The sequence below is a fragment of the Sarcophilus harrisii genome, chromosome 2 (genome assembly GCF_902635505.1).
Source record: "Sarcophilus harrisii chromosome 2, mSarHar1.11, whole genome shotgun sequence".
NCBI classification, from domain to species: Eukaryota; Metazoa; Chordata; class Mammalia; order Dasyuromorphia; family Dasyuridae; genus Sarcophilus; species Sarcophilus harrisii.
Genome location: NC_045427.1, coordinates 471182838 through 471193013, shown reverse-complemented (window position 1 = coordinate 471193013; position 10176 = coordinate 471182838).

Below are 10176 nucleotides of genomic sequence, written 5' to 3'. Positions count from 1 at the left end.
CATGATCTTCCTGAGTAAAATGAGCAGAACCAGGAGATCATTATATACCTCAACAACGATACTGTATGAGGATGTATTCTGATGGAAGTGGATTTCTTCGACAAAGAGAAGATTTAACTCAGTTTCTATTGATCAAGGATGGACAGAAGCAGCTACACCCAAAGAAAGAACACTAGGAAATGAATGTAAACTGCTTGAATTTTTGTTTTTCCTCCCGGGTTATTTATACCTTCTTAATCCAATTCTCCCTGAGCAACAAGATAACTGTTCAGTCCTGCATACATTTATTGTATCTAAGATATATTGTAACCTCTTTAACATGTATAGGACTGCTTGCCATCTGGGGAAGGAAGTGGAGGGAGAGAGGGGAAAAATCGGAACAGAAGTGAGTGCAAGGGATAATGTAAAAAATTACCCTGGCATGGGTTCTGGCAATAAAAAGTTATTTTTTTAAAAAATCAATTTGGCAGACTTTGTTGGTGGAGTTGTAAGCAGATCCAACCATTTTGGAAAGCAATTTGGAACCAAACACAAAGGACTGTAAAACTCTTCATAACCTTTGACTATGCGATACCATTACTAAGTTTATATCCCAAGGAGATCAAAGAAAAAGGGAAAATATCTATGTATATAAAAATATAGCACTTTCTTTTATGGTGGCAAAGCACTGAAAATGGAAGGGATAATTATCTTGTGATGAAGAGAGCCAACTATACCCTGAGAGAGGACTATGGGCAATAAGTGTGGATCACAACATAACATTTTCATTTTCGTTGTTGTTGTTTGCTTACATTTTATTTTCTTTCTAATTTTTTCCTTTTTGATTTGATTTTTCTTATGCAGCAAGATAATTGTATAAATATGTATGCATATATTGGATTTAATATATATATATATTTTACCATGTTTAACATATATTGGATTACTTGTTGTCTAAGGGAGGGAGGTGAGGAGGAAGGGAAATTGGAACACAGATTTTATAAGAGTTAATATTGAAAAATTAACCATGTATATGTTTTGAAAATTAAAAAGCTTTAATTTAAAAAAAAAAAGAAAGAAAAAGTTTAGGGGATGCCCATTAATTGAGGAGTGGCTGACTAAGGTGAGGTATCTGGTTGTGATGGAATATTGTTATGCCATAAGACATGGTGAGCAAGATGGTTTCAGAAATACTTCAGGAAGACTTAAATAAACTTATACAAAGTGAAATGAGCAAAAGCAGGAGAATACTGGACATAGTAAGGGCAGTAGTGTAATGATGATCAACTATGAATGACTCAGCTAGTCTGATCAATACAATGATCCAAGACAATTCTGAAGGATGTATGATGAAAAGTAATATTTACCTTGAGACAAAGGTAGAGAGAAGCATAATTTTTCACTTTATTTATCTTGCTTTTTTTGGTAACATGGCTAATATGGAAATTTGTGTTTTTTCATAATTTCACATGTATAATTGATATATTTATCAATCGTCATTTTTTCTCAATGAGTGAAGAAGGTCTAAGGAGGAAAGAAGAATTTTGAACCCAAAATTTTTATAATATGAATGTTAAAAAATAAATTATAATTTAAAAATAGGACTATTAGTTTGGCAGCTATTAAAGAGATATCTTAGAAAAGGAAGACATTGAATGCAAGGAGACCAATTAAGGGATTCATCTTATTGAAGATTTTCTTATTATTATTGCCTTAACTGTTAAACCTGCAAAAATACATGGGTAAGTGGAGAGCATTATGTTTATAATCATATAATATAAGTTCAAATCCCATCTCTGTTAACTCATTTGTGTGACCTCAGGAACTGTCACTTAACATCTGAGCCTCATTTTTCTTATTTTGGAGTTGGAGTAGATGGCATCTAAGGTCCCTTCCAACTTTAAATCTTTGATTCTATAATTCTGTGATTTATAGTACACTTAAGGAAACAGGAAGAATTTTAAAAATGTATTTAATAATTTATTTTTCTTCCCTTACATGAAAAATCTTTTAACATTTTTTTATTTTGAGTTCCAAATTCTCTCCCTTCCTCTTTCTTCATCACCCCCCCCCCATTTATGCAACAGTTTACAATAGTCATGTTGTAAAAGAAAACATAGTCCAAAAAGAAAAAACTGCAAGAAAAATAAAGAATGAAGTAAAAGTATGTTTCAATCTGTATTCAAACACTATCAATTCTTTTTTCTGAAGATAGAGAGCATTTTTCATCATAAGTTCTTCAGAGTTGTCTTGGATCATTGTATTGCTGAGAACAGCAAAGTCATTCACCCCTGATCATCTTACAATTTTGCTGTTACTTTATATACAGTACAATTCACTTTGTATCAGGGTCATGTAAATCTTTCCAGGTTTTTTCAGAGAGCATACTGTTTACCATTTCTTATAGCACAACAGTATTTCATCACAATCAAATCAACACCACAATTTGTCTAGCCATTCCCCAATTGATAGTCATCCCCTCAACAGGAAGAATTTTTTAAAAAGAAAAAGAGAAAGCAGGAGGATGAAAAAAGAAAAAAAAAGGTCAGAGGATAGGGGAAAAGTTGTGGTTAGTCTTGAAATACATTACTAATACCATACTCTATTAACTACCTTTCAAATGAATTAATCAATTAACCAAATCAAAAAGCATTTATTAAATACTCAGTGTGTTCCAGGAGTTGTGCTCAGAGCTGGAGATGTAAATATTTTAAGAGATAGTCTCTGCTTCAAAGATTTATATTCAAATAGGAGAAGACAGCACATAGAAGAGTGGTAACCAGGAAAGGAAGCTTTATTCTGTTCAGAAGGTGGACAGGGAAGTATGGATGTGAAACTGAAGCACAGTCATTTATCTTAGATCAGACTAAATGATCTAGTTCAATAGCTCTTTTAGGGCAGCTAGGCACAGACCTGAGTCAGAAAGACCTGAGTTCAAAGACAATGGCAGGTTCTTACCAGGTGTGTGACCCCAGCTAAATTACTTACCCCTATTGCCTTAGTTTCCTCATCTGTAAAATGAGCTGGGGAAGAAAATGATAAATCAGTTCAGTATCTTTGCCAAGAAAACCCCAATGGGGACATGAAAAGTCAGGTACTTGCACTTTTACTGTTCACTGAACAATTATAATAATTATGTATCCAAAAGCAAGTTATTTAATCATTTTCCTCATCTGTAAAAGGAGGATTGGAACTATATGATCTCTAAAGTGGCACCCTTTCTGAGCCTCAGTTTCCTCATCTGTAAAATGAGGGAGTTGCTCTAAAGGGCCTATAAGTAGGGCTGGAATTCCAAAGATAGACCAAATTAACTTCCTCCGAGACTGGGACTGACTCCCCAGTGTGGAGCTCTAAGTGTCAGATGCAGAGTAAAGGATTCTAAAAGCAGAGTAAAAGTCCAGGTAGAGAAGAGCACATAACAAAGTATCTGGTACATGTCAAGAAGGCACATGGAGGGGATAGGAAGCTAAAGCATTTGAAATGCCAATAATACTATCATAAGGTTTTTCCACCTTAAATTTACGTTTCATGTATCATAATATTTAAAGCTGAAAGGATTTCAGAGATCATGGAATCCAACCCCCTCATTTTACAAATGAGAAGAATAAGACTCAGAGAGACTAACTTACTTAAAGTCACACAGGTAGAGTCATGGAAGTGGCACAGTGGATATAGAACTGAAATCAACACTTGAAAGACCCGAGTTCAAATCTTTATTCAGATATTTATTGGCTCTGTGACCTGGGCAGATCATTAACTTCTCCAAATCTCCGTTTCCTCCTCTGTAAAACAGAGACAATAAATAGCACTTACTTCATGGAGTTGTTGTGAAGATCATGGGAGTGACATGTATAAAGTAATTTGTAAACTTCAAAGTGCTCTATAAAAGCTACTATTATTTATTAGACCTAAAAGAGACCTGAGAGATCATCTAATCCACTCTCTTCAATTAACAGAGGAGGAATCAAAGAACTACAAAGAATTTAAGGTTATATAGGTCGTAAGTAGCTGAGTTAGAATTTGAATTCAGTGCTTGTAACTCAGTGGAAAGAGTAATAACTCTGGATTCGAAGGACCTGCTCCAAAGCCACCTCTGATACTTATTATCCATGTGTCTTTAGGTAAATCACCTCATTTCCCCGGGTCGAGGTTCTTTTATTTACAGAATAAAATGATTTGATCAGAGAGTCTCTAAGCTCCTTTTCATTCTAGATCTCTGATTCTACAATTTCTAAGTTTATAACTCTTTTAATAGCACCATAACAAGAATTTGAATTGATGATCTGAGACTCCAAACCCAGAACTCTTTATTTCCATGTGTATTTCTGAGGGTTTTACAGAGGAGCAGTGAGGACAACTCAACAATTGAGACTCTTCATGGAGGCCAATTCACAAAAATAATCCTCAGAGGAAGGTTCTCAGGGCTAGAGAACAGAGAGGGTCATTATTTATTAATCTGATAGAGATCTGAGAGTTCAGACTATTTTTTAGGGACAGTTTATTGATGAAATAAAAGGTGTCAGACCAGACAACTGCAAGAGGATCCAGCAAGTGAATTAGTGAATTACTTATAACAACAGCAGTTTGGCTAAAGGCAGAGAAAGCCTATGTGGGGAAAAAAAGTCATGAGTCAGAAAATGGTTGTGATTCAGCAAATTCAGTAAATGGGCCTGGGTAGCCTGCACCCTGGAGAACACCTTCAGGGATCCAGGGTTGCAAATAGGGATGAAAACCCCTGAGTGGACAGGCTTGCACTCTGACCTCCTGATTCCTAAGCCAAAACCTTCCTATCTGGGGATATGGGAGAAGAAACTTATAGATGGCCTTATAGACGACCTCCAAAGGCTAAAGTATTCATCAGAAGCAAAAAGTCCCTAGTTTAGCCTTTTCATCCAGGAAAGGGAACACTTTTCAGCAACTTTGCAGTGTGGCAATGAGCACCCCATCTATTTTCCTTTTTATATATATTTCAATATCTCTTGTTTTCATTTTTCACTGAATCCCTATTATAACAAAGAACAAACAAAAGGGAGGAGTTCAGCAAAATGAATCATTACGGGAAAAAAGTTGATATTCTATGCAGTGTTCCACTCTTATGCACCCCTCCCTCTGTAAAGAAGGGAGGAAGGTTCCTTCTCATGTCTCATTTTTGGGACCAAATTTAGTCATCATAGTGATCAAACATTTAAATTTCAGTGTTCTGTTATCGTTCTTTCCATTTATCTTGGTATATATATATATATATATATATTCTATAGTTCTGCTTGCTTACTTCCTTTTGCATTACTTCAGTGGATAGTCTTTTCTATCCACTAGCAAAACCAAAAACTTACCCTAAAACTGTACCCCCGAACCTGAATACCTCTTTAGTGGTATTTGAAATTGCCTGGGAGCCAGGGCCTATCACTTGGTATTTTCTAAATTGTACTTTTATAATGAATAAGCTCTGGAGCTATTTGGTTACAAGTTTACTTTCTTTTTAAATCTTTCATAATTGATTTGTTTGAATGACTGCTCTCTGTAATGCCATCAAGGAGGGCCTGTTTGTTTGCAGCAATTCTCATAAAATGAAGGCAATAAAGTGGTGATCATTTGGGCCTTCTCTGGTTTTCTCATGTAGAAGGGAAGAGAGGCTGGTGGGAAGGGGTTCAGCTGAAGATGAAAGGGTACCTGGAAGTCTTCAAAACTAAATTATTTCCCTAGTGCCTGTTGTAAGAATAGTATTGACTTACATCAGGAAGAGATTTTAGAAGCCCTCTAGAGCAACCCCTATCATTTTACATATGAGGAAACTGAGGCTCAGTGGGGTTGACTTTAGGATCATAGATGTTAACTTTGGGGTCATGGATGAATAGCTGAAAGGGACTTTAGAAGTTCCTAGTTTCAATCTTCTCATTTTACAGATGAGAAAAATGAAGCTTAAAAACATTAACTTGCCCATAAATTTGTTATTGTTGTTCGGGTTATTTCAGTCCTGTCTGACTTTTCATCTAAGATTTTCTTGACAAGATATTGGAATTGTTTTCCATTTCTTATTAAGTGATTTGCCAATGGGCCACAACACTAGTAAGTGTCTGAGGCCAGATTAGAACTCAGGAAGATGAATTTTCCTGATTCCAAGTCTAGGGCTCTATCCCTCCCCCTAAATAGATGGCTATTAAATAAATATAATAAGAAGCAAGGTCCTTCTTGACTTCAAGCCTAGATCTCTACCAAAGTATGATGTTTGTTGGAAACATTTGTTTCAGGTAAAAACATTGATTCCCAAAATTGCTTTTCTAAAGAAATGAAGAAATTATTTACCACTTGGTCTTTTCTTCTTAACTCTCTCATGCTTGGATATGAGGGTATCGCAGCTTTCCTATATGAAGTAAGGGCCCAGATAAAATTCGGCCATTCTTCTAGCAGAGTATAGGTAGACAGCTAAGTAGACAGCTATCCTTAAAAGATAGAATCTGAAATTCTTGTTTTGGGTTGCTCATGTCAATGAAAATCAATAGGCTTAAAAGTAGAACAATGAGGGAAGGGCAGTGAATCATTCCATTTAATTATATAGATCACTGTGTTGTTTAGGACAAGCCAGCCATGCTGAGCTTGCAACTGCAGGCTGTAGATGATGAGACTCTTGTTAATAATTGGCTCTCACATCTCAAAGAAGCATTAATAGCTCCAGACAAATGTCAGAAATAATAGGAGAGCAGTCAAAAAAAACATGGTAGTATTTATCCTGCATTCTTGTAAAAGGCAGAACCCATTTGTGGTATCTCAGAAAGAGGGCAGGGAAGGAAGTTGCCATGAAGAAGACCTCGGATGAGATCTGCAAGGAGAACAACTTAGACCTCAATGGGTGAGTCAGGGAGGGGGAGTAAGAGAAATGTCTAGGCTGAGATCCAGCCTGAGGCAATGGGATGGTGCATTTCCACTGAATTTACTCACAACACAGAATCACTCGGTTTTTTCCCACCTCCTTTACCTACTCCCCCAAGGACTTTCCATGAAAGGATCTTTAAGCCAGTATGATATGACTAGATTCCTCATAAGATCACAGGGTCACAGAGCTGGATGAGTCCTTAGAGGACATTTAATCTAACCCCTGATTTTACATACATGAGAAAACAAAAGGTCAAGAACAGAAAATAACTTACTGAAAATTACACAGTGATGGAGGCAAACCTAATGATTTCCCCTTTAACCACAATCTACTGCTGCTGCCTTCCCTCTGAGATGAAATCCATTTTCTACTGTATATCTTATACATGCACAGTTATTTACATGTTGTCTCCCCATTAGAATGTGAGCTCCCTGAGAGCAAGAACCTGTGCCTTTCAGCACAGTGCTGGCACATAGTAGGCACTGATTGTTGTTGTTGTTTTCCACTCTACAATACGGTCTCAGATCCAACCCTCCCCATCACAAAATTTTATCTTGTGGTTAAACCTACACTTCTATCACTGGCCTTGACTTGATGCATTCAGACCAGACATCTGGTGATGTCTGGGCCTTGGTGAGAAACTTGGAAAAATAAACATATTTCTCTCTTAGCTCAACTTTAGTGAATAAATTTGGCTGGAGTCATCAACAGGCCTTCTGTCACTGATGGGGAACAGGGCTCTACCCACTCTAAGAACACTCACATTGTTCAGACAACACTCTTTGAGCTATCCTAAGCTTCATGTAAAAGTCTATTTGAACCTAAAATGGCCCCAGAAACCAATAGTTTTAAGATACCTCTAGGTAGGTAGGTACACCTGCTTTGGGTACTAAAGCCCAGGGCAATGATATATAGGGTCTAGAAAATGATTCCCTAACTTCTCAAAGGGGCCAAAGCCCCTAACTGCCCTCCTCTATTAGCTCTATCAAAAATTGACTGGGCCATCCAGACAACCACTGCCTTTCACAGGGAGCAGAAATAGAATTATTTCCTTACTTCTGCAACATTTTCTCCTATAAATTCTATACTTATTGAAATGTCTTCCAGAATATCCTTTCCTCATCCTTCTTCCATCTCAGGTTTCTGACTAAGTCAGGTGCCAAGTTAATCTTCCCAAAGTATCTCCCATATATCCATCAGCTATTATTAGTTAGCCTTACTTTGACCATTCAGCCTTTTGGAACATTCTTCTTTAAACATCAGGCTTTTCTCTTCTTCAGTGTTTCATGTGGCTATAAGGGAGAGGATCAAATCTTCAGAAAGCCTCTAATTCCAACTTGCCTTTCCCATTCTGGAAATCATAACAATAATGATAATAATGGTAGCTTTTGTTTTTACAAAGACAATATGGAAGAAAAGCTGGACATGAAGACAGGAAGACCTGGCTGCAAATCGCATATTGGACTCTTTTTAACTAAGGACTATGAGTCAATCACAACCTCCCAAGCCTCAGGCAACTCTTGAGGATTCACATACACAGTGACAGATAGCAGATATCCCTGTGGATGGAGGGAGTTCCCATTCAATGAAATAAAAGACTCATCATGAAGTAGATATTTCTAAATAACTCTAAAGTTTATAAATTATTTTTTAATTAACTTTGGAAGGTATTTAACTTACCTTAGTAAATACATTAAGTTAAAAACAAACATCTAAAAATTAAAACTATTGGAAGGCCCTGCTAATGTCTTTGTATCAGAATAGCTTTTCCTACTAGGGTTGACTGGGACTTTGGAGCCTCAGTCTAACTTCATTATGTTAGACTGTGCTATACAGAGAATCAGAATATTGTGATTCCTGACAATTTATGAAGATTCTATTAACCCTTAAGATGTCACCAGAAAACAGTAAAGGATCAAATTATCTCAGAATTAGGCCACTGTGCTTATGTAACACAAAAGCTAATTTGGAACTATGCCCAAAGACTTATCCAATAGTGTTTCTACTGGGCTAATATCCCAAAGAGATCTTAAAGGAGGGAAAGGGACCCACACGTACAAAAATGTTTATGGCAGCTCTTTTTGTAGCGGCAAGAAACTGGAAACTGAATGGATATCCATCAGTTGGAAAATGACTGAATAAGTTATGGTATATGAATGCTAAGGAATATTATTGTTTTGTAAGAAACGATCAGCAGGATGATTTTAGAGAGGCCTGGGGAGACTTACATGAACTGATGCTGAGTAAAATGAGCAGAACCAGGAGATCATTATACACAGCAACAACAAGAATATACGATGATCAATTCTGATGGACATGGCTCTCTTCAACAATGAGATGATCAGACAATGATCTTGTGATGAAAAGAGCCATCAACACTCAGAGAGGGAGGACTGTGGGAATTGAGTGTGGTTTACAACATAGCATTTTCACTCTTTTTGTTGTTTGCTTGTATTTTATTTTCCTTCTCATTTTTTCTGTTTGATATCATTTTTCTTGTGCAGCAAGATAATTGTATAAATATGTAAGTACATGTTGAATTTAACATGTTTAACATATATTGGATTACTTGCCATCTAGGGAATGGGTGGGAGAAAGGAGGGAAATTGAAATACAAGGTTTTACAAGGATTGATATTGAAAAGTTATCCATGCATATGTTTGAAAATAAAAAGATTTGATTTTAAAAAAGAAAATCAAGGGAAAATGAACAATAAAAATCATTTTTGGATATGGCAAAAATAAAAAAAATTTAAAAGAAACACAAGAGCTAGAAGTAACATTAGAAACTATCTAATTCTGCTCTTTACAGATGAGGCCTAGAGAAAATCAAGCAACTTATACAATTCTCTTTCTTCACCAAAAGCAGCCATAATTCTATAACATTCACAGAGGAGTCTCAAAATCAGGAATGGAAATTAGAATAAGTTTTCTTTGCTATAGGTCTTGAAGAAAAGGATAGATACCTGTTCATAACCAAAATGTCAAGGATTTGGAAACTGAGAGGATACTCAGCCATTGGGAGATGGCTGAATAAGTTGTGATATATAAATATAATGGAATACTTTATAAAAAATAAAGGGCAGCAAAGGGCTATCAAATTATACATATCCTTTGACCCAGCAGTGTACTTACTGGGTCTGTATCCCAAAGAGATCATTAAAAAAGGGAAAGGACTCACATGTGCAAAAGTGTTTGTGGCAGGCCTTTTTGTAGTGGCAAGGAACTGGAAATTGAGTGGATGCCCATCAATTGGAGAATGGCTGAATAAGTTATGGTATATGAGTGTTGTGGAACATTATCATTCTATAAGAAACAATCAGCAGG